Genomic DNA, 20,997 nt, shown 5'->3' with positions numbered 1-20,997 from the left:
GTGCGGAAGAAAACTTGGTCTAGTGTTAAGATAGAGCGGCTGCTGCCGGTGCATCTTCAAGTACATATTATATTCTAACGATTTTCGAGTGCTCACTTTAATTAGATACGTCTTTGTGTTCCTTTCGATGGTTTCTATTTATTATTTTATTTGTAAGAAAATTATATCAGCATGTTTAAGCTTGATCAAGCAACTAAGCTATTCACTGAAGTTTCTTCATTACTAGACGAGGTTCAATACGATTCGGTACGTTTTCCGTTTCAGTAAGTTCCGAGAAGTTTTCGTTGATTTCAAGTGATCAATATGCATTTTATTATTAAATAGAATGGAAACTTCTTGATTCGCGCTTAATTTAAAACTGGATTGTTTCCACACAACACTGAAAGAAAAGCTAGTTTTTCCATTTCCTTCTTTGTGTCACCAACAAAAACTAGTACTAGTAGTAATTTCCTCATTTATTTACACGTCGTATCTCGTGTGTCATTCCTAGTGTTTTTCTTAATACATTTTCCACATAATCGATTTTTTGCAATGCATGTTTGAAAAATCTACTCGAACGAGTTGAGATTAATTAGAAAAAGATATGCACTAAATGATAATGACTTTTCGGCGAGATAATGAAAACGTTCGTTTAGGGGAGGTTTAGCAGGTGTTATCCTCTTTTTATTCATCAACTCCTAATCCTTTTGAAACAGAAAGTGGCACAAACTAATTTGTAAATGTAAATGTCTTCCCAAATATAAATCACCTACTAAATGTTGGTTTTTAACCGAGATGAGGTTTACTTAAATAAAGGAGGGTTTACAATATTATTCCAGTTGAAACAAGAGGGAACAGATTTTAAAATTGTTTGCACGAAAAATTACTGTCTCTTTATTTTTTAATCGTAAAACTTTCAAAGCTGTCAATTCTTCTGATGTTTTTGAAATGAATACTTCTTTAGGCGCACCTTGACATTATTCCCGGGCAGTGAATTAGTTTCACCGTCACGCGTCACGCCACACGCAACGAGGTGAAAGCCTCATTCGAGGCTGAGTTTAACCGAGCGAGCGAGAAACAGTCAGATAGATTTTTTAAAAACAGCATTTTCTAGCATAAATCACGGATGTAGTACCAAACCGCCCCGTACTAACCCTTTCGGAGCGCTACCGTCGCCAGCGAGAATCTAATCGCTGGATCCCTACCATCATCATCAGCTGCGCGCCGTCGGAGCGAGCCGCACCATCCCCAGCCAGGCTATAAAAGGGATGCACGCATGGACAAATAAATCATTATTCATATGATCATTCGAACTCCCTCAAGAGTCTCACAACAAACCTTTATTAACTTTATTTACCTTTATGTAAATAAACAATTTACAACACAAACACTGTTAAAAGTGGCGCCACAACGTGGGATAAAATGTTAAAATTTGATTTAAATGTCAAATGACCCAAAAGAGAATACAACAAAATATGGAACGGAGTTTTTTTAAGATATTGAAATAGATTTGAATCCAAAGTATTTTAACTATCACAAGCTAGAAGTCATAGAATTTTTCACTTCTGTCGTGCGGTCTTAAGCACACCCTCTTTTTTTTTGTTGGGTGGGCGTCTGTTACCATCGCTTTTATCTTTAATGGTTGAATAATTGTGCTGCCAACAGCGCAGTGCGCGCTCCCACACAATAAAGTTAGAATCCTAGTTTGCTGTTGATTCGGAAGAGAGCCGTCAAAGTGTCACATTACTTTCCTCTTTAGATATTTTCTGCAGTTGAAGTGTGACGGCGGTGCCCCACCCTTGGCGGCAATCAATATATTTTTATTAGATAAAAACACTTAAAATAAATTTTACAACCCGCCTTAAACAGATGTGACCCAGCAGCTTAGACGCGAATATATCCTCGACTTCCATTTTATACATTAAAAAAAATTGAAACTCCCCGAGTAAAACGTTCGGTTCGGGGTGGCGCAGGCAGACGTAAAGGTCATGTGGTAGGTATCGAAAATCACAGGTTTACTTTATAATTCCGCACCCTCCGCAGGCTTAAATCGTAAGGCGCTCTCCGATTTTCCCTCGTACAATCACACGTGTCTGAAATAACAGTTACATGAAAGAGTGCTTTTTGTCCGGAACGGCGCTCCACGTGGAAAACTATTAATTCTACTTAAAGTTTAGTCTATTTTTTGCGCATCATTAGTTAATGGTCACTAGGGCTAGATTCACCTCGATGTTCATCAGGCGCGCTAATGATGATGGGTACCACGACATCAACTTTATCAACTAAGAGGATCGTAATTTTTTTACGCTTATGGAAAACGAGGAGAATTATTTCATTCGGTGCGCGAGATTTCGGTAATTGCCGCGAAAAACACAAACAAAACGCAACAATGTTGGCGAATTATGCGCGCCGAAATTTTTATCTTGGAAATACGGCCGATTTGTTGTTTATTTAAATCGGTACGGATTTAGGCAATTCCCCTCGGTGCGTTTTAAATTGTGATTTTTGCGATAAAAAGTCGCAATATATGGAAAATTCTGGATATTTGGAATTTCAAAAACACGATCTCTCCTAACGCAGCTTACCATAATGGATGTGTTATTTGCCGTTTTCTCCCACTTTGTGACCTACTTCAACGGATCCGATCGAAATTTCCTACACCTAATTGGAATGAAGCTTCCGAAAGCCCTCGTTTCGTTGTCCTTTTTTCCACTTAACCCCCCTGTTTAGCTCAACGCTAATTAATCAGTTTTTATCGAATCGAATTTTGTTTTCTTTGTTATTTTATGCACGCTCGCCACCCGAGCAAAGTCGGAAATAATGGTCGATATATTTGTTTTGTTCTCTATTGTCTTTCCCATTGGGGCCCGATGCATGCACTTGTTTTCCTGCAACAAAACTCCAAACATTAGTTTTAACATTAACGCTGTGTAAACTTTAATATTTGAACATTTTCGCATCGGAACATGTGCACCGTGATGCTGTGCAACTTGCTTGCAACAATTAAAATTTCATCTCGGCCAAATATTCCGGTTTAGCACCTCCCGGAATATTCCCGCTAAAAGCCGCCGGCGTTTTCCCACTAATGAATCGTTAAAAAATGTGGCGGAACTTTACGGATTAAAGTCACGTGTAGACAGGACGTCTTGCTCGTTTGTTCCTTTCTTCTCTAACGGCCGTTGCCATCTGGGACAAAAATAAGTTGTGTGCTAAACAGGTGGTTGTCTATGGAAATTTTTACCAACTCGAAGATCTAATCCAAAAATTTTAATCTCTCTGCTTTCAAGAAGGTATTCGACACGCTTCGCTCATTTCTGTAATAAATTTAAAATTTAATATTCGTTCTGTATTGAACTGAAAATGTCTAATAAAGCCAGGATTTTATTTAATGCGGCTAAATCGTCGCACGCGTGTATCGAAAGCGCTGTCCTAATACTGATAACGTGTCAGTAGGATTCAGGTTATTAAAATGACCGAAAAATGACACGAGGTCATAACAATTTTCTGCATCGGGGAACGCAATTATCGTCATTTAACAGAAGACAGGAGATGTAAGCTGTAAAGTAGATTTGGAACCATTGTGAAGGAGAATAATGGCGACTGTAGCGTCAGGGAAATTTCACTGATCGATGCAGAATGTCGCTGATAAAATAAATATTTGCAGGTAAACACGCACTAAGAGTCTACATAATATTGATAATATGCATTTGTGTGTTCACATTCCGTTCTAATTATTGGAAGCACCCTACCTCATAGCTAAAAAAAATATTTTGTCCTTGACGTTGGCCGTCATAAATATGTAGTAATTTGTGTATCAAGGCCAAAAAGTGCATCTTTTCCGTCCGAGTCTGAGTTTTCTGGACGAGGCGCAGCCGAGGCTTGAAACAGGCTAAGACAAGAGGCGACCCGACCGTAAAAACCACAAAGCAAAAGACATCATTGGAAAAATTAGAAATTTATTTTGTATCTTTTTCAAATAAGTAGATAAATTTATTAATATATTTTAACAATTTTTTTTATAGTACATATTTGTTACATTTAATTTATGGTAACAGGACAATTATCCGTTTTGTCGGTTTCGTTGCTAATTTACTAAACACACAGATGGCGCCACGGTCAGCGTCCGAAAAAGTGCGTCCGAAAAAGAGTTACTTTTCGTCCGCTTGTGAGTACCTATTCATTAAGGGTGCCTAAAAAAATATTTGTGGATGTTATCGTTGTAAAGTTTATGTTGTATTTTTATTTCGAGTGCTTGCTGCAAGTGTACAGTAGTTTGGTCTTAGTTCAAAGCAAATCGTTGAATTTATTTCTGTTGATCCGAACTTGGGATCGTGTTAGTCTTACCGGAACAATATTTAACAAAACTCAGAGAGAGAAACCTTCAAACGTGCTAGTTGTTTGCAGTAGGAATTTCTTAGATTGGTGTATATCCAGTGGAACAAAGCTCAAGAGCTCCGACGCCAATTTGAACTTTTACGACACAAACAATAAATGGGATATATTTAGTGCATTAAACCGTAATTTTACGATATGAATTCATAAAACACATGTAAAACGTATAGTAAATAAAAAAGGACATCAAATCGATATAAAAGTTTTATTTAGGGCTACAACTTTGTCCCGATAATATAAACTTAAGAAGCGCGTTTCCACAACATTTCCGCCATTTTTGCCATCTCCGACATTCAAAAATGTCGTCTAATTGTGTCGCCATAAAATCTCGCAACAGTTCGAAATTTACGCGCCCCCTCAAAAACCATAACACGGGTCGACGTAATTTATCGTCTTTGCAAGAACCGATAAAGTCCTAATAGTGACAGAAAACGGTTGCAAGCTCTGTGTAGAAAAAGCCACAAAATATCCTCCCGTCGAGTCGGTCAGTTCACACAGATAACTTCCATCGGCTATAATGATACATTCCTTCTACAAGATAAATTAGGGTTCATCACACTCCCAACGAAATAACAACTTGGCTAATTGTTAATCGAGTCAAGTAAAATCATCGAATCGCGAACGATTCGTCTTGTTCTTGAGAGATATGGCGTCGACGGTGGTTGTGCAGCAATCTTTCAATGGCAACCGTGGAACTACACAATCGGGGGTGGTTTCAGGTAATTTAGCTCGACTAGCAATTAAAATGATGTACTAATTAGCCGACAGGATGTGGAGTGGGGATAGGATGATACAAAACACGAGCCTCGGGGCTAACCCGTGGGGTCAGTTTAAATGAAATATACCTACATTTCAATTAGTACTTGTTACAAAAGCACCGAAAGAATTGAATCACTGGATTCGGAATTGTATTATACAATTTTAGCTAATTACGTTTGATTTTTAATGCAGTCGGGAAAAATGTGCCCGGAGAAAAAAATTCTTCGGATTAATTTTCCTGTTCAATTAAATTGTTTAGGGTTTAAATGAACATCCCAAATTATTAGTTTATCCACTTTAATTAATCTAAGGCCACCGAATAAATTTAATTAATGCTGTGTTCAGGTAAAACGAATGGCTGTAAAACAATATGTGGACATTTTAGACAGCAGCAGATTGTTAAATGTGGGTAGCTGCGGTTAACTGTAATGGAAATGAATACTCTTTCAAATGTAAATATCACAGACTAGAATTGATTCAAGTTTTAGTTTCAGTTTTCCTAGAAAAATGGACAAGCTATATTATATACCGATGTTTGTAGTTTCAGTTTTTTTTTCTTTAGAATGTCACGAAAAATATCAGCTTCGAGTGCTAAAATATGATGAATTGTTACCCTTAAATTATGGAAAAATATTCAGAAATGTATGCTTATGCTATCAAGGGAAATCAATAAACAAAATGTGTAAAAACATTATTTAATATAAACTGTTTGTACCTCCTTCAAAACATGTATATACCAGAATTCCGAATGCAGGGGTCCCTTCGAAAATTCGTACCTTCCAAACAGTTGCACATAAATTAAAATAATTGACGCTGTTTGATTCCCGAATGTTTGCGGCATCTGTTAAGTGTATATATACCACAATAATTTCCGAATATGCAGTAGAAGCGTAGCTATCATCTAGAAAAAAGAAAAAGTTGATATCTCACTCTGTATAATATATACATGGTGTATCTGAAATACGTGTGTTAATTTTAACCAGTGGAAGAACTCTCCAATTTATGAAACTTTTCTCTATAACATTTTGCAAAATTCGCCAAAAGTTTTCCAACATTTTTTACCAAACAAGTCGTTTTGTGTGACTAACTAGTCTCTATTTCTTTGTAACCATGAGAATTTTAATTTTAACTATTTAATTATTTCTATAACAACGTAAATTTTTTGATAAGGCTCTGTTTCTATCACAACAGAACATTTTCGCCTTTACCCATAGGCGAGTATACATTTTCATGGCAAATTTTTTCCAAATTTAAAACAATTAGGAACGCTTTTTCGTAAAAAATTCAAATAGAAAAAACGTTTCATTTCACAAGCTCTGCTACGTATTGAAATTAACACACGTATGCCAGATACACCCTGTATACAGGGTATTAAGGAATTGTCTCCCAAGAATTTCGGGGTGAATTTGTGAGGGAAAATGCGGTCGATAACCTTAATACTATTTTTTCTTAACATGAATGGTTTTCTCAAAAATAAAAATTTTCAATGGTGCCCCACTGTTTGGGAGCCTTTGCACCATTTCATTGTTGTGATAATTAAATAATAGTTAGTAATGAAAGTTAATTGCTTAGCAACCAAAAACAACAATGCCTCTATGTCAGATTTTATCGAGTACCTACTGTCACAATGACGTTTCGGTTTTAAATATTTCCCTTGAATAATATCTCATCAAAAACAACCAGGACTGCATTTTTTACTGACAAAATCGATAATATATTCGATGAGTAAATCCCAGCCTCACAAATTTTGTTTAGCTCTAAAACCGGATGTATTTTCAATTTGTATTGAAAAATACAGATTTTTGATGTTTATTGACTGTGATAAAACGAATATAAGGAACGAAAACTGGATTGAAAATTGGGAATAAAACGTCATTAATGTCAGAAATGACAGTTAATAATAAATTAATAAAATTGGGCGTCTGTTTCAAAAAGGCGGCACAATAATATTTTCCAGAGCTGTCTTGCACAAAAATTTCAAGGATAGCTTTTCTTTAAAATCGATGCATCTATATTCACTAATAAATACGAGTAAGTATTCAATTTATTCCCTTCCACAGTGGTGGTAAGATCTCTTTTTTAGTTTCCATTTGATTAAAATAAATGTAGCAATTAATCCCTAAGTACTACTCTGTTATTACGTATGCGACATGTACGTGGACCTTTAATATTTTATCCAAGATAAGGGAAAGAAGCACACTACTGTGACTATATTGCAGTACATTTGTCATCTTCAACTGTGTTCGTTGCTCTAACCGTTGAATTATCAACAGAAGAAATGTAATTGGGAAAAGCGAAATGGTTGTGGCAACTTTTGTTAATTACAAAGAGTAAATAAATATTCATTGTTTGAGGAAAGGGATGTGGTTAAAATTTATGAACCCTAATCAACAGAAAACTCCTTCGGTTAGATAATGAACTTAAACACGAATGAACCTGAAATAGCCATAGAGAAATTAACGAAATGTACCTGGAAATAGAGTTTCCGATGTTGTAATTTAATAAATTGATCAATTAGATTAAGCCATGGTTGTTTATCGATTATGATTAGATCGTTTGTGGTAAATATTCCCCTTTTCCCATCATCCCGGCTAAAAAATTAGCTAGCGATGCAATCTACGAGACAAATGAAAAGCATTTTTCTCGTGTGGACCCGTGCCCTTTCGAACTTAACATTTTTCCTGCATTATGAGAAATCTATCCGTGCCCTCTTGCATCCATAAATATCCAGGGGAATATGCAATGTTTCCTGTAGTTTTGACTTCATTATTATTTGCGTCGTGTTTCTGTATGTGGGAAACTTGTGTTCAATATACCGTTAATATTAGCTTACATGTAGAGGGAGCACCCCCAGGCGATGGTAAAATCATTTGAAAAACGTGCCGCGACGAATAATCCACTTTAGTTAGAGATAGTTTTGAACAAAGAGAGGCGGCAACGTGAACCGGTGGCGGTAACTAGCTCTAGCGTTCCCAGTGCAAAAGTTTAATGGGTTTAGTGCCGCCTGGTGATTATCTCTGAAGACAGTGTAAATTAATCAATTGCGAAAACTGATGAAATTAATTTACGAGTATAACGTATGAGTGTATATGGAGAAACTAGCTGAAATATCTGAGGTCAGGCCCTCGAGTTAATCGATACACAGTCCTAGTGGAAGTTGGTGTAACTCCGTGCTCCAACTTATCATATTAAACATAAATTACAAGGAGCTGCGCGATTTCTAACCCCTTGTCCTTCCCGTCGACTTACAAATCCCAAAACTATGCGTAATTCCAGCCAGGACCGCATTAAACTGATACAACGGAGGCACGCGAAACTCCAGATGACCCTAATTCATTATGTCACTTAGCACTAATTTGAATTAGCTAATGTGTAGATTGTCTCTGTGGCGAGGAATCCTGAAGTTTCACGTCGAAAGCTCCGTGTCGGATGGAGCTTAGAGCGATGACCGGAGGAGCCCGCTGAGCTTTTTTCGAATTTTTGTTCGACCATCTTGCGCTGATTAAACGTAAATAAAATATCGAAGCATGAATTATTCATTGCATTGATCGTGTTTTGACATTTACATAGTGAAATGTAAATCGTTTTTTGATCGGGCCGCGGTCGTCGTAATACGAAATTTACAATGTCTGTAGCGCCACAAACGGCAGGACCAAAATTGAATGTAATTGTCAATAGTTCTGCCATTATGCTAAACAAGTCATAAATATTAATCATAACGCACACTATTTGTAAACACCGCTATATTCGTTTGGGTGATTGCATCGCAGATGGAACGCTGCTAATAAACGTTTATTATGCAATGCGTATTTATAAAGGGATTTATTTAAAGACCATGATTCATTGCGTAAATTGCCCAACTCGCACGACAATAATTAGAAATAATTTGCCTTTCATGGACTTTTGAATTTTGACTAATCGAATATGACATCGCACAAAAGCACAAAATCCTGTCGTCGATTCGTTCAAATCCAAAAATAACACAGGGCTAACCCTGGAGACATTTTGTGGTATCGAGCGTTCAAAAAATAGTTCTTCGTACACCCAACTGAACAGAAATTTTCGGATTTTCTTATTAATGCTAGTCAACGGTTTTACTTTAGAACAGAAATCTTTTATAGGTGAATAGTATTTTCGTGATGAGACAAAAACGGGCGAATTTCAAAGATATTTGGAAGAATACATGAGAAGTTTCCACATGACGCGGTTGAATGCAAATTATTTTGAATAACTGTAGATCAATGTCTCAAACTATTTCGTGAAACAGGATATACAGTGCGAAAGAGCGGAAGTGGACGAACATCAATACGTCTTCAGAAATGATTCAAAGGGTTAGGTCTATAATAGGCAATGAACCGAAAGCTTCAATTCGTCATTTGTCTTTTGAAGTAACTTTAGGAACGTATGATGCAAAATAAGAAATTGCGACTTTGATGATTTTCAGCAACTTTTTCCCAGCAAGATAGTGCAACTCTTCATTGCACTTATCGAATTCTGACAATGCCACAAAAGTTTTTTGATAATCGTCCCGTGAGTTATAAAACAGAGATTGCTTTTCCTGTGTTTGTGTCTTGCAATTTAACACCCTGAGACTTATTTTTACGACGAGAGAAAATTACGATCTGCTTGACCACACATTTTTTTGAACGCTCGATACTTTTAGGACCGATTCATTTACGTAAAATCCAATCCTATTCTTCGTGGGAAGTTTTACCACTGACGACAGTTTGTAACCACAAATTTTTCAGCCAGGTGTATGGTTTCTTTAGGGCTCTTATTGTACAAGAGTAAAATTGATAGTTCTTTACTTGTCTACTACGTGCAAGCGATAAAACTTTCTACAAGTGTACTCGTGGGGTTGTATGAAATTTTATAAAAATATGAAAGTTGCATGAACTGGAATTTGAAAAATATGGAATAATTGGCAGTTGCTAGTATATAACCAGCGAGTGGTCTTGCGTGAGTGGGTTAAACACGGCCTTTACGTGTTTGCAGTGTCGAACGTGGTTGGATTACAGTTTTTTCGTTTTTCATTTGCAAATTTAAATTAATCATTAAGATACAGAGTTAACGCATACATTTTCAGCTGGAAAAGGTTAAAATTAACCCTGATTCTATTCCGATCACGAACACTCTTAGTTTATTATTTTATTCGTTCGACTGTAAAAAACAGATACGGAAATTGGACCCTAGTTTCCTTGACATTCAGAAATGGTACCGGATTATAAAAAAATACCGCTGCTCTGAACACGTAAAAGCAAAATAGCAACTGAAAAGTTCCATTTTTGCTCGATGTTTGGTAGTTGTGATTAATAAATGAATTTCTACTAAGCTGTACAAAATAGTGACGATTAATTCCCACGTACATTAAACGTGCGTGTTCAGCCAATCGGAGCGCTTGCTTTCATCCAATGAAAAATGTTTATCGCGATAAAAACGTCCTACTCCTCTGTCATCTGTCAAAACTGATTAAAATTGCATGCTACTCCTGTCAGGTTCTCAAATTGTTTTTAATAATTGTGTTTTAATAACTGTATTATAAATAAATAATTACCTAACGTTAAAGTTTGTATTCTAGAATTAATCTTACTAAAAATAACACGACCTAATTTTTAATATCTGATAAATTTCCCAATTTTCACTGAAACATTTTTGCTTTAGACAATTTTACTTGTTGCCCAAATTCAACTCGTAAAATTGTCAAAGCAAAAAGTTTTCCTAAAATTGAAAAATTTATCCGATAGAAAAATTAGGTCGGGTCATTTTACCTTCGATAAAATTTGCAATAAATGAAATCAGTTTATTTGTGCCAAAATGAGGTTCAGCGAAGAAAGCCAAACATTTATTTTTGAATCTTACTTCCATAACACTCAGCAAGTTCATGGCCAACGAACCTCAACCAAGTCTTAGTAATTGTTGCTGTAATTAAGGTAAATTTTGCAAACATACTCAGTTATATGGTAAAATAATTCTGTGAAACCGGCAACATTAACAGAAAAAAAGGAAGTGGCAGACCAACGAAACGAACCCCTGACACTGATGAAAATGTGAGACAAGTAATGAATGATGACCCCCATACATCTTTAGGAAACTTTCACAAGTGAAAGGCACATGTCAGAAAAACCTAATATTGTATCCCTCTAAAATGCAGGTACTCCAAAAATTCAGACCATCGAATTATGAAAACAGAATGACTTATTGTTACTTGTTCAATGGCAAATGAATAACGATCTTTTGGATTTATCCTTCTTCAGTGACGAAGCTTGGTTTCATCTCTAGGGTCATGTGAAGAAAATCAAAATTTTTTCAAAATGGGTCACTATTTTGCTAAGATTTAATTGGCTCCGTTTTTTTTTTCTTTTTTTGAAAAGTCACAGCTGTGCGGTATCAGAACATTTTGGAAGAATTCATTAGTGAACTTCACCCCGAAGAATTACATAATGGTTGTTTCCAGCAGGATGGGGCAACAGCTCACACAGCTCAAATGCCGTTAAATTACTTTGATTTGACACCACTCAATTATGACGTGAAGGCCGTTTCCAACAATGATTGTACATTTTACAAAATTGTTATAAATAAATTTAATTATTTTTCTTAGTTCTGAGGTTTGAAGCCAAAATAGTTACATATTTTCGGTTTAAGTGCTCTGTCAGATTACTTTTCAGGTATGAGGCCGAGTGATGAAAAATTACTGAATAATGAATTAATAGAAAAAGTAAGTTTAAAAAAAAAGAAAAACTAATGAACTTGGGTAAAGAGAAAATAAATGTGAGTGCACAAATCAAAAATGTGTTAATAGTGGGAAATAATTAGTGGAAAATATTAAGACAGAAAGGAAAGGCATCAATCAAAGGAAAGAAAGCATGAAAATTAGTAAAAAACTAAAAAGGATGATAGAATAATATTCTACTATCGAGCCTCCATCAAGCATTCTTGAATATCTTGATAGAAAGTAATTCACTTCTATGATTGATAATACCGATACGCATCTAAATGACATTTTATTGTGCTCATCATTGCACACTTTAATTTAGATAACACGTTCATGTCAATTCCTGAATGTTTTTGTTATTACCATTCCTGTCTTCGTCTTTTTCTAACCAAGATATGCGTTGAACAAGAATGAATGAATAGGTACCTTGGCGCAGTTTATTATAAGACATGTATATAAACAGTCTTCTCTGAACGACTTTCCTGACTAATAAAGTAGCCATTCATAAAGTTTGTGAAGTTTCAAACTCACATAAACTGTGTATTTTCGTAATCAAATAAGAGCTTTCATCAGGGGTAAGGGGAGGTTAGATTTAAATTAAATTTTAGTGCATTTATGTAGGAGCAGTGTTTACGTCAACGCGATACAAGGAATAGTGAGTATATATTTCAGAGTTTGCATTTGATTTGTTTGTGTTCTAAGACTAATCTTGTGTACTTTACAAAATGAAATTAACTTGAGTAATCAGTGGCTGCTACCTTATTCCAAGAAAACAAACAATGACTGAATAGCATCGTTGAAATTGTCTAGCGAGAGTTACAGACATTTTTTTTCGGCTTTCCTAAGTGTAAAACACACCTTTACCTTTCAATTTAGGATAACGTAGGTGCTGTTTACCGACGGATGTTGTAATTGGGGGGAGTGCCGGTTAATTTGCTCTTTTTACAGTTCCTTTAATATAGTGTAAAAAACACATTTACGTGTATTATTTCCCATAAATGTTTTTATTAATTTTTATTGGCTAATAAAGTAATAAATAATAATAATCGGAAATAAAACGTTTGGTCAGCCGAAAAGTGTAATATAAATGTCGTATAGTAGGTAAATTCAGTGCTCGACTTCGCTTCGTGCCTGAAAATTAGTTTCGGCGCTGTAAAATGCCCCTACCGCACTCTAATGTAAATGTCTATTTCGAAAGAGATACATAAATATCCGTTGTTGCTAGCGCACAGAAGCCGATTTAAGACGTTGTTTGATTAATTATCGATTTGCAAATAATCCGGTTGATGTTTGCAACGATATAATTAAACGTAAACGTTAGGGAACTCGAATCAATGACAGAGAGTTTAGCGACAATATCGTGGAGATTAATTTCAGGGCGTGACGCCTTCTCCTATATTAAAATGGCATAAAAAAGTAGCGAGCGTCGCAGCTGGAGTTTTTTTTATTAGAACAACATCAGTTCAGGGAGTGTTGTTGTGTGAAAATATTCGGTATCAGTCGAGCTTATTTATAACCGTGAATAAATTAGTTTTTTCTTTTATGGTAAATTAAATTGAGATTTAATTAAATTAATCCGACCTAGATGCAATTAATCATAACAGAAAGTTTGTGTGTATAATTGATGACTCGGCGAGTTCTGAATCAGCGTTCAAGTTCACAAAGCTTTTATAAGATGAATTAAATGTGAGCGATTAAAAGGATCGCTTTGATGACTTGTTAAATAATACATCACAAAATCATCAGATGAAATCACGTCGACAATCTATCAGCTTGTTTTGATAATTAATATTGTTGATTTGATGTTTTATCCGGGGTTCACTTTCCATTTAAATGTCGATGAACGTTAATCCGCGCGGAATTTACAAAAACGCTCAGGTTTACAGTATAAAAGCTCCGGTCGAATTTAATTGATTCTATCGCTCCCTGTTTTACTTCACTTCAAATTATATCTTTTCAAATGGAAACGTCCGCTTGGAACAATCAAATAAAATGAAAATAACACGTGGTGGACCACGGTCCTATCACGGGTTGAACTAACTGATTCGTAGATGTGGGCAATGTCATACAATATTCATCGATTTGAAATAAAATGCCCGCATCGGAACCAATCAACCTAAAATGTCATGGGAAAACAATTAAATTTTTGATTGTGTGGAAAGTGACTAAAATTTATTATTTTCAACTGATTCAATCGATGAAATTTTGTTCAATACAAACGCATCCTGTCTCTTCATTCCTGATCGAAACATTTATTTATTTACACCTCATTTGTTGTCTTTTTCGCATAATATTGTATAATCTTAATGGAATGATCGAAGAGCAAAAAAATAATTGGGAAATCATTCGTAGCACAAAGTTCTTTGTTTAATGTTGGATGGCTAAAAATATCTTTCACTATAAACGATACCTTTCAGATGTTGTCATATCTAAAAGAATATACTTACATACATATTGTGAACTTTTGGTTAATTTTAGCCAAGTAATCATTTCCTGGTTTATTTTTCTGCCAAAACTTAACACATTGACCAGCAAACAAAAATGTACGAGATTTTTGCTACTTGAAATAAAGGAACAAAATTTGACGTGCAGCTATTTTTAGAAAAAAATATGGGAAAGTAGCAGAAAGATAAGGGAGAAAGAAAAGAGTAGAGAAATTGGAAACGCTACAAGAGTTATTATGACGTGTTAATTAGAAACCTGATCTATCCTAATTTGAAATACAAATATGAATCTTTTGCGCTTTGCAATTGTTAAAATCAATAACATACTCTGAAAGGTACAAATTCATTTACAAATATTTCAACAAATAGCGTCCCGTCAAACAACAATCAATGCAAATTTTCCATTGGTAAAATTAATTGAGTCCAAATATCAGAGCCTCCGTTTGATATTTAAAGCCAATGAGAGGCGAAATTTTAGAAACAATATCGACAACAAGCCAATTTTAAAGAGAACATTTTACCTTTATGGTTTATCGCTATAACTGCGTCTCGTACCTCTCAATCTCTCAATTTCGTTTGATTTCATTTTCAAAAATGAATGAAAACGATTGGGGAATGTATCGATTCCTAACATCAGATTTGCAAGTTCAGTAAGTGTTCCTCAAAACACGATCAAGACTAATGCCCGTTTGCATCGTCGTACTAAGCAATGCTTAACTTTAAGTATTGGATAACAATGCGATTCCAATACTTAAGCATTGCTTAGTACGACTGTGCAAATGGGCATAAGTCGTGTAAGTTGATTTTAATATGTAGATTGATGTGCTGACCATTAAAAAGAATGCTGTAGACTATTTGGAAGCCTACGGCCAAGTTGGTGCAAGAAAAATATGTGCGCGATTTTGGCATACATTTAAAGGAACAAAACTTGCCAGAGATTTGAAAAGAAGCCTTCAGGAGTACTCAGATAAAAGCACAGGCATTAACATTGGAAGAGATCCAGATGAAAGATGGCTAGCATATGGAGAAAAGATAATCCTGAGGGTCTCCGGTGAAAATTCTTTCACATATGTGCTTTCGGACTTGCATGGAACAGCAACGAAGCCGTAAGTTATAAAATTCACTTTTGTAAGGAGGAAATTGATAACAACGGGTAATGTATAGAAAGAACAGAGTACAATACTATTTCTACCAAAATAGATCAAGAAAATCTTTTGGTCCATTCGATTATTAAAAAAGTTGTGGGGAAAATGAGAATGTACAATAGTGAGTTACAGATTATTTTTAACTATCAGTTCAAATCGGAAACCTAATCTGCCTCTAAGTATAAATATCTTATCAAAATAGACTTAAGGATCTGCAGAGAAAATTGGGTTTGAAACAAGAAAGTGAATTTTACTAACCATTTTCATCGGGCTTCTGCAATATCTGCTTTAACGAAAAAGGGTATTGGTGAGCAGCAACTAATCAAGTTAACAGAACATTGATCTTCTCAGTCTATTAAACTATATCTTGAACTTTATTCTGATTATCGCCAAAAGCTAATAAATAAGGAGCTTATAAGGCAACCCATCAATACAAGAAGGAACTACCAGAGAAAATGACGACAATCCGAACAAAATTGTTAAATATTTATAGTACTACTTAGTTATATCAGGGGCCCGTTGCACAATATTTAAGAATTTACAAGTTACAAAATACAAGTTACAAGTTATTAGTTATTAGTACCAATAGATTGTGTTGCACAATTATTTTAGTTACAGTTGTAAATTCTGCTAAATTTTATTAGAAAAAAAAATGAAATTACTAGTGTAGTCAGCTTTGATTTATTTTTACTTGTCACAATCTAATGTTGCGCCTGTCACGTTAAATTTTTGTAATTTAATTTGTTATTTCCATAAATCACAAAGCAAAATTATAAATGGGGGTAAACGCGATGACCAACGCAAGTTGTTATTATGCATTTTAACCAAAAAAAAAAAAAAAAAAATGCTGCATCAGTTCTCGGGACAATTCCCCAATCACCCGATTTGGAAGAAATTTTAAATATTTTAAAATAAAACTATTATGTATAAATAAAATATGTAATATCATCTACAACCCCACATCGTGAAGAAAATTAGCAATTCAATAAAACTTTCTAATTTCCTCTTGAATATTTTCTGCCCATGACACAACACATTAAATAAAGTTCTATTTACTACATTTTTTTATAACACGACATGGGTACTGTTATTTTTTCACCCCATGCCTATCAGAAATGGTGTGATATTGGTTACCATTCCAAACCAGTGAAGAGCTATATGTAGGTACATTATTATTGTTTAGCAGTAATAGCTAATAGCCCCACTTCTTCAACTATTACTATTATGTTGAATCCTGTAACCTATTTGTTCTAACAATTTCATTTTTTCTGCGGGCATTCTAAATTGCTCCAAAAACTCTATTCTTAATTCAAATGAAAAATTAATTCAAGGGTGAAAAATTTTACCCCTATGCTACCTTATTCGATTTGGAAATGCTTCGTCTTCACTGTCTGATTCATAGAATAAGTCATCTATCATTTTGAAGAAAATTATTTCAACTTGTAAATTCGGATATCAATATTTATTAGCGACGTTTTGCTTGTGAAAATTTGACATTAAAAACTACAAGACTAATATATTAATTGATATGTGTCTGCTATTGTGCAACAGCTACTAGTAAAATCAGTGTAAAATACACTAATATTTTTCATTTTACAACTTGTAACTTGAAATTACTAGAGATGAGATTGTGCAACATAATTTTACTAGTTACAAGTTCCAAGACTAATATTATTACTAATAAAATGATTGTGCAACGCGGCCCAGGTGTTCATTTCAATTTCCGGTCAAAGTTGGCATTGAAGAGTCGATTGTGAACGCACCACTCGTGTAAAAACACAAACAAGGGTAAGATTTAAACTGCTGATCCGTGATCCGTAATCCGTAATGCGTTCACAATTGACTCTTCAACGCTAACTTTGATCGGAAATTTAAACGCACACCCGATAGATTTAACTGTGAAACTTTATCCATCAATTAGTCATGCGAATATTGTTCGTGGTAAAATTTTGTTGTGGCAAAATTTTCCAATTGATTTACTGGAGTTTGTTGCCAATTTACCTGGTAACGTTCGTAAAAAAACACTCGTCCCACAGCTCGTGGTTGCTTTTAACAATGTCATCCGATAAATTGCCACCCAACAAACGCTTGCCACAATGTGAAAATTTTCCCAACAAAATTTTACCACTTATTATATATGAATAAACTTTCATTTATTCAGTTTATGCAATTTTCAGCAAACCAATAAATGCTTAACGTAATATAATTTTTAATAAAAGATGAGCTGGATATAGATATAAATGTCGTTATCAGTAGAATTTCCATTTGTATAAAGCAACATTTTTTATGGATGTACTACATATAAAATTAATCACAATTTGGAAATTTTGGTTATTTAAAGTTAATATTTTTTGATTAAAAATAGCAAGAAATTCCAATCAATGCTTGAGTAATCAAATCAGAATGCAAAAAGCGGATTACATAAAAATAAAGGATTCCTCACACCAACGCGAAACTTTCGCTGCGAATCCGCGACCCATAGTTGGCGTTGAAGAGTCGATTGTGAATGCACCACTCGTATAAAAACGTAAGATTTAAACAGCTGATCTGTGATCCGTAATCCGTATAGTGCGTTCACAATCGACTCTTCAACGCCAACTTTCAGGATAAATTTAAATGAACGCACGATATTATAGAGGTTATTATAAATTATTGTAGTCCAAGTTGGTGTGAAAACTGAATGTAAAATTTATGATTGCCGCTCCATATGAAAATTATCAAAATGATGTGAATACACACCGTTCACACGATTGACACTATTGACAATTCACGCCACATTAGAGCGGCAAAAATTTTATAACATGGGCATAACCCTTATGTGACTAAATATACAGTACAAAAATCGCAGTTTTACAATAAATACGGCGTACTATATGCATCTGTATGCAGAATAAAATATAAGTAATTTAACTCCTTAAGTGGCAGGTTTCAAAAGTTACAAGCATTTGTTCCCAAGCTGAATTCTTCAGGAAATTGTAAAGAGAGCGAAAACAAAGGAAATATGAGAAATTCATGTTATATAAAGAATGGACAACTCTGAAGTTGGCTAAAGAGAAATGCAATTCGCAACAATCCGCGTTTAGCCGCAGGTAGACGAATAATACAATACTTTCCCATTTCAGATAAAACGTGTGATTATGAAAAGAATGAATGAAACGGTGCTTAACGTAATATGTGTGCAAAAATAGGTAATAGGAAAATAAATTAAACGAAGAGCATAAACGAATGAAGCTGAGTGCATGTAAAGAAATAAGATAAAAAACAACTGATAAAGAGCCTGAATGAGAGGGAGTAAAAGAGCGATGTTTCAAAGGTTCATATTTCTATTACATCCTGCCATAACGGAAGGATAGTGCTTAACCATCAACAATTTTTATAAAATGTGCAAATCTTGTTTCCAAGCGCAGTTGAATATGTTTAGTTCAGTCACAAACAAACGTTTTGAATAAAACATTGACTTTACGTTTTATGACAAGATAGCATGTTTAAGGATTGTTTCCATGAAGTAGCGAAATTAATAAGAATGAGCCTTAACATTTCATTTCAAAAATGTAGTTGAGAAAATGTTCGTGAATTATTTGGTGTGAAGCATTTTCACATGCCAACTCTAAATCAGAATTTATATTGTTTGAGCTAAACTCTAAAGCAAGATGTATTTCTGTTTTGTAACTCGAATCGTCCAAATAACCTGTACCTAATATAAGTTCAACCATTGCGGATGCACCACCACGACATTTTTTGCATCGACGCGGTGAATTAAGTAACATTTTTTGTGGTAAAGCTTTTTAAGTCGATGCCAGATTGCGATTTAATACGAGCGACTTGATTGGATGCTTGCGGGTGGTTGCTCAGTGCATATTTTAATAAATTCGGTGTTGTATGTTGTCACCTGTGAGCAGACTAAACCTCCCATGTCATTTAAAAACACATCACGCGGCAAACTCGAGGAATATACAATGAATATTTTTATCATTTAGGAAGAGCAAGTCCCCCCAGATTCTGGGTCTCCGAGCACCACATCCCCATTAATTAAATATGTTGGAGAGTCATAGCTGTCAATTTATAATTTATGCAATTTAAAGTTTTCGTAGTCGCGTAAAACATGTCGAATGGGCAACATTAAAATTTTAGAGAATGTAACAGAACTTTTTTCTCATTAAAACTTTTCAGGGAAGTGAGCTTTTTATGTAAAGTACACCGACTAGTCACTATCGATTCCGATCTGGCGATAATTTTCGTACCGGCGTATTTTTCTTTTTCTTCTCCTGACCCACTGGGCACAAGCTCGTCCGGGTCCTGCTCCAGGACGTGATAATTACCCCTGAAACTATTTTTTTATTGTCGCCGGGAATCCGGCGGGCTTACACTGTATGCATAGTAAGTAAAAACAATATGTTTTTGTCAGTTTTTCGGTCGCAAATGTTCGAAACGTGAGTAGATGATTTATGTAGGGGAATGACAGCAGGAAAGTGTCTGTAAAATACGTGACGCCATATCCAAACATTGTGCTGTGCTTGTCAAATTGCACTCCGGCCATGTGGAATAATTGGACAGCTTGAAGGAAAGGGTCGCCACTAATTCTTTTATGAAAGTCTGGGACAGGAAATTGAATCTTTTATAAATAATATTTCTATTCACCTGTCCTGCAGCGGGACAGCGTCCTTCGACACCGAAGCTGAATTATTTATTAACCCTTCGAGTCGGTCCATCGAACAGCCCGTTACTGAATATTTATCGGGTTATTTGTAATAATTATTATAACCGTTTCAATATATGAGTGCGCTAATTATTCTAATAATCGCATAAATTTCGGCTTTAATTTGATGTGATTCATGTAAATTGCTTCATTACATGCAGACATGATTCATGGATGCATAAATTAGTGTTCGTCCATCGCAAAAATACCACCATTAGCGGCGACCATTGAAAACCACCCTTAAAAGTCCTGGATAAATGTTGCGCCACAAACAGAATTTTCAACCCAAACATTTTTCCCAAACGGGGCAGCTCCGACTTAGTCCCGACGTACGCAATTTTATTTGGTGCTCGTTTAATTTTTGAACACTCTGTTCAATTCTACGGAGATAAAGTTTAATTTGCTCGTTAAATTTTTCACGCAACGATAAACTTTACAAATACTTTTCTTAATTTACGCCTATGTATTTTCGTCCTAATGATTTGCTTTACGGTTGTTACGCGGCAACAATGCGATAAACATCATGTTTGCCATAAATAGCGATCCCTTATCGAGAACTGACAAAAAAACGTAATGTCCCGTCTAAATCCGGGGCACGTTTTACATCGAAAGCTGACCAAGACGGTCGCCACCATTGCTGGTTTCATCGCTTTCAATATTTTTCCGGGACAAAAATTTTTTTCGTATGATATTTTTAATAAATGTCATAGTTTTTAATAAATGGTTCCATTTTTTGCCTCCGTCTCCGTATTTTACTCAAATAAGGAGACGCGCGGCAGTTAAATTTTACGGTTAAGGGTGTGAAATTTTTCCATCTGCCACCATCTCACGGAAGCGGAATCTGGCTCCCAAATCCTATTAATTTCTCAT

The 20,997-nt window shown here is 35.1% G+C and overlaps 1 protein-coding gene across 2 annotated transcripts in view; it reads left to right on the top strand.

Annotated features, from left to right (window-relative positions):
- Nucleotides 1-20,997, top strand: part of Con (Connectin) — a 258,429-nt gene that overhangs the window by 89,635 nt on the left and 147,797 nt on the right. Inside the window, exon 1 of one of the 2 annotated variants that reach the window (XM_069052090.1) lies at nucleotides 12,332-12,497. The exons of the other annotated variant lie outside the window; for it this stretch is intronic. The gene's annotated coding sequence lies outside the window, so the exon portion shown is untranslated. Of the gene's footprint in view, nucleotides 1-12,331; nucleotides 12,498-20,997 lie in introns of those variants that run through there. 2 annotated transcript variants of the gene reach the window in all.

The sequence above is a fragment of the Tenebrio molitor genome, chromosome 6 (assembly GCF_963966145.1).
Source record: "Tenebrio molitor chromosome 6, icTenMoli1.1, whole genome shotgun sequence".
Taxonomy (NCBI): domain Eukaryota; kingdom Metazoa; phylum Arthropoda; class Insecta; order Coleoptera; family Tenebrionidae; genus Tenebrio; species Tenebrio molitor.
This window is presented reverse-complemented; position numbering and strand designations above follow the sequence as displayed.